General features: G+C 48.6%; 1 pseudogene; it reads right to left on the bottom strand.

Moving 5' to 3' along the window:
- Nucleotides 1-255: 255 nt before the first annotated feature.
- LOC113387149 lies at nucleotides 256-4346 on the bottom strand (annotated as a pseudogene).
- Nucleotides 4347-5275: the final 929 nt, after the last annotated feature.

Below are 5275 nucleotides of genomic sequence, written 5' to 3'. Positions count from 1 at the left end.
GCCGAGGTGTCGGCTGGTGCCTCGGAGTTGGTCGCTCAGGGCTGTATTTCCTCACAGCCATTCACTCCGTCGGCGCGCACCCTACCTTAGAGTTGAGGGTGTTTTTTATAGAGGATCCTTCCTCGTGACCCGGGCGATTAAGCCAAGGACCCCGTTCTCCAGAGACATGACCTAGAGCTTGCGGTATGTGCCGCTTTTATGTGGGGATCAAAGATGTTCTTGCCCCACAACCTTCCTCCTTTACCCGGGCTTAGGACCGGCAGCAGCGCGCAAGGATACGTCTGCAGGCGGAGTTGGAAAGTGGGAATTTCGTTAATCCATTCATGCGCGTCACTAGTTAGATGACGAGGCATTTGGCTATAAAACTGTCCCAAAGTGGGACACTTCCTGGTATGATATTGACCAGTCGCGATTAAGACGCTTGATTTCCTCGTGACAAGAGTACCGTGTCAAGACATCGGCACCCTAACTGCCACGATTTAATCAAGCGTCTATAGTGACGCAGGATTAACAAGATTCACCTTTGCACTATCACCTTCCATCGAAATCACCACCGGATGTGGCAAGGAAAAACCACCAGTACTGGAGTTCAGTAACAGCAATGCGGATCGCTACTGATCCAATTCAGCACTGATGTAGAGGATCCCTCGCAGGTTATTTCCGCAACCTACTTCTTTAGGGAACAGCAGAATTTAGTCAGTGTCCGATCGCACGGCATACCCCAGAGTTGGAAGATGACATGCCATCGGAAACCGTCCACGGGGCACCGCGTGGAGGTATCTGCTGCCTTTGACAAACGGGATGTTGTTGTTTGTCAAATGCCTCACAAAAGCCAGAAGGGCTATAACACATAACATAAAAGTGGACAACACAGACAACACAATGGGCCTCCCGTGATTGCTTCCTCTGCGTTTAGTGTAAGAATAAAAATTTAAAGAAACCCGTAGCTCCGACACATACGGGTACGCTTTGGTAGTTCACCGCCCGGCAGTTAGAATTAAATATCGTTTTTAGGAAAAATCATATTCATTGTTATTTGCATGGTGACTATTGGTACCTTGCACTTAGCCGTCTAAAAACCTATTGCTCATTTCTATTGATGTTCTTAATGCAACCAGTACTGATGTTAAGCCTGTGTGTTTGGGGCGTTTGGAGAGAAGGGATAAGTTTGATAGGGTTTTGGGGGGTAGGGAACCACGGGATCCCACAACTATCGGGAGAACCCGACAGTGTGTTGCTCCGGTGATATTGAGTACCTCTGGGTAGAGGCACTCATATTTAAGGATTTTCTCCATATTCGCTTTTCCGAGAGAATTTCCCTGCTCAAGTCTGACTGTAACGTCGACGATATATGATTCCTCAGCATCCCATAAGATGAGGTCGGGCTTTAACCGTTTTCCATCGACTGTAAATGATGATTCAATCATGTAACGCCCAGCAGGGTGTTTATCGATAAATTCATTTCGACATAGAGACACGATTTCGTTGTGTCTATGAATTCTCTGCGGCTTTACGAATGTACACTGGCCTAGTACATGTCCAAGGGTCTCATTGGCAGAGTGGCATCGTCGGCATGTTATGTCGCTCATTGGTGTTGCGCGAGCAAGTGCTGCTCGTCAACCAAATGTGTTGCTGCGGAGTCGAAGAGCATCGATATAGCGAGAGTTACCTTTGAGAAGGTGGGGCTTCCAGAGCTTAAGAGAGTCATAGTTACTCCCGCCGTTTACCCGCGCTTGCTTGAACTTCTTCACGTTGACATTCAGAGCACTGGGCAGAAATCACATTGCGTCAACACCCGCTAGGGCCATCGCAATGCTTTGTTTTAATTAGACAGTCGGATTCCCCTAGTCCGTGCCAGTTCTGAGCTGACCGTTGAATGGCGGCCGAAGAGTACGACTGACCGACCGAAGCCGGCACAGAAACCTCGCAGCAAGAAAGATCCGCGGGGGGCCTAGACACGGGACCGAGCTCGGATCTAAGTCACAAGAACAATTTCACCTCGCCCAGGCCCGGCACATCGGCCTACGCCCGCTTCCCAACCAAGCCCGGCACGCCCCGATCCTCAGAGCCAATCCTTATCCCGAAGTTACGGATCCAATTTGCCGACTTCCCTTACCTACATTTATCTATCGACTAGAGGTTCTTTACCTTGGAGACCTGCTGCGGATATGGGTACGAACCGGCGCGACACCTACCGTGGCCCTCTCCTGGATTTTCAAGGTCCGAGGGGAAGATACGGACACCGCCGCAACAGCGGTGCTCTTCGCGTTCCAAACCCTATCTCCCTTCTAGAGGATTCCAGGGAACTCGAACGCTCATACAGAAAAGAAAACTCTTCCCGTATTTCCCGACGGCGTCTCCAGGTCATTTTGGGTTACCCCGACGAACTCTCTTGCGAGGGCCCGACTTGTAAACGGTTCCGCTGCCGAGTTCCGGAATAGGAACCGGATTCCCTTTCGCCCGATGGGTGTGAAATTTTATTCAAAATAAAATACACCAACATCAACATAGGATTTCTCCTGGGGCTTAGGATCGACTGACTAGTGTGCAACGGCTGTTCACACGAAACCCTTCTCCACGTCAGTCCTCCAGGGCCTCGCTGGAGTATTTGCTACTACCACCAAGATCTGCACCGATGGCGGCTCCAGGCAGGCTTACGCCCAAACCCTTCTGCGCACACCACCGCGACCCTCCTACTCACCAGGGCGTCAAAACGAACTATTATGAACGTTTCTCATGCGCTGGCGGCCGAGTATAGGCACGACGCTTCAGCGCCATCCATTTTCAGGGCTAGTTGCTTCGGCAGGTGAGTTGTTACATACTCCTTAGCGGATTCCAACTTCCATGGCCACCGTTCTGCTGTCTTAAGCAACCAACGCCTTTCATGGTATCCCATTAGCGTCGTTTAGGCGCCTTAACTCGGCGTTTGGTTCATCCCACAGCGCCAGTTCTGCTTACCAAAAATGGCCCACTAGACACTCTGATCCAAATCTCTGGCTTCACTATTCAAGCAAGCCAGAGATCTCACCCATTTAAAGTTTGAGAATAGGTTGAGGTCGTTTCGGCCCCAAGGCCTCTAATCATTCGCTTTACCGGATGAGACTCGCTCATCGAATGCCAGCTATACTGAGGGAAACTTCGGAGGGAACCAGCTACTAGATGGTTCGATTAGTCTTTCGCCCCTATACCCAGTTCCGACGATCGATTTGCACGTCAGAATCGCTACGGTCCTCCATCAGGGTTTCCCCTGACTTCGACTTGACCGGGCATGGTTCACCATCTTTCGGGTCCCAGCGTGTACGCTCTGGGTGCGCCTCTTCTCGCAATGAGAGTGAGACGCCCCGGGATTGCGAGCACGCATCCGTAGATGCGGTCCGTCATCCCTCAGTTCACTTAAGCGAACCTTTACTTTCATTGCGCCTTTAGGTTTTGTATTTCCCAATGACTCGCGCACATGCTAGACTCCTTGGTCCGTGTTTCAAGACGGGTCCTGAAAGTACCCAAAGCAATAGCATCGCTGACCGGTAATAGAGTCCGTTCGAGAACACGGTAGCTAACAGCTCGAGGCGGCATCGATGCCGGACTAGGTCTGACGGCCAATAACCGTCCGTGCTTGCAACCGGCCGAACGCTTAAAAGCGACCCTATACCATATCATTTATACCGTCTGGCAGTCGGCCGGAGCACGCGGGGTCTGGCGCGAATAAATTCGTGACAGGCTACCGCCGCGGTCGTAGATCGACACCAAACGGGTCGCGACGTCCTACTGAGAGAGAAGTGCATGCCAACGCCGCCTGACACATAAACCGATGGCGTATCGCGGGACGAATCCCGGTCAATCGCACGCCACTAAATGGAAAACAACGATAACATTGAATCTCTCATTTCGATCTTTCGGGTTTCTCAGGTTTACCCCTGAACGGTTTCACGTACTCTTGAACTCTCTCTTCAAAGTTCTTTTCAACTTTCCCTCACGGTACTTGTTCGCTATCGGTCTCGTGGTCATATTTAGCCTTAGATGGAGTTTACCACCCACTTAGAGCTGCACTCTCAAGCAACTCGACTCTGAGGAGAGATCCTCTCGATACGCGCAACGGTCGCTACGGGCCTGGCACCCTCTATGGGTAAATGGCCCCATTCAAGATGGACTTGAACTAGCCGCAACGCACCGAGATAATCGGATCCTCCCTAACACTACATTTCCCAGCGTCCGTCTCCGGCCGCGGGATTTAGTGCTGGGCTCTTCCCTGTTCGCTCGCCGCTACTAAGGGAATCCTAGTTAGTTTCTTTTCCACCGCTTAGTAATATGTTTAAATTCAGCGGGTAATCTCATCTGCTCTGAGGTCGTGTTATGATTATGATTGCTCGCAAACGTTAGTAAGCAAGCGCACACAAAATCGACGAGGAACCTTTGAATCGTCCAAATTTGCCGGAACGAAACCGCATTTCGAAGAGTTCGGGTTTCCGGTTATCGGGAGGGTCGCAAGAATATAAAATCTCTAGGACACACAACCCGCCGTAATCCCACAGAACGTCAACGAACGGTAATGTCCGATGTTGCAAAGTGGACTGGCTTTATAATACTTTATATGTTTTCTTTAGAGAAATATCGAATCGTGAGGAATGTTGCTCCAACCTAGCCGCACTTTGCATTTTGACAAGTTAACAACTACACAAATTGCTCTATACTATCTAAACCGTAAAAGATACGAAAAAACTTTGTTCGTACGAAAGATGCAGAATAAAATTACGAATAAAATGGTATATAAATGGTTAGGTGTGTTCATATAATTTTCTCTAGATTTTCCGATTTTTCGAAAAAATCGATAAGAAGTTTCACCCACGAATGATTAAAGAAGCGCATTTAGTTATTTTAAAGGAACCGAATTGCCAATTGTTGGGTTACACAAAATTGGAAAATGAAGATTCGGAAAGTAAAGTAATCAGGTTGAACGAGTTTTTCGCCGATAAAGGAATAGCTCTCGATTCTTTGATAGGGCATATGTTGCGATGGTGAACCAGCAAATACAGGCGTAAAAAATGCGATTTTACGTCGATTTGAAATTCAGTTAAACAGGCCACTGCATTGGTTTGTGTGTCTTCTCCACTTTAACGAACTTCCACTTCGCCATTTATTTAACTATTTGGAAAATCATTGACCACGGGACCACGAACAAAAACTGGAATATTAAGCAAACAAATTGAAACATGCGAAAAATATACCGGTGAGTTATAACATATTTACTATTTTTAATACCCTATGTTCAAATTCAATA

This window comes from Ctenocephalides felis, unplaced genomic scaffold (genome assembly GCF_003426905.1).
Source record: "Ctenocephalides felis isolate EL2017-DRISC unplaced genomic scaffold, ASM342690v1 CF-g0.4_SCAFFOLD_03571, whole genome shotgun sequence".
Classification (NCBI taxonomy): domain Eukaryota; kingdom Metazoa; phylum Arthropoda; class Insecta; order Siphonaptera; family Pulicidae; genus Ctenocephalides; species Ctenocephalides felis.
This window is presented reverse-complemented; position numbering and strand designations above follow the sequence as displayed.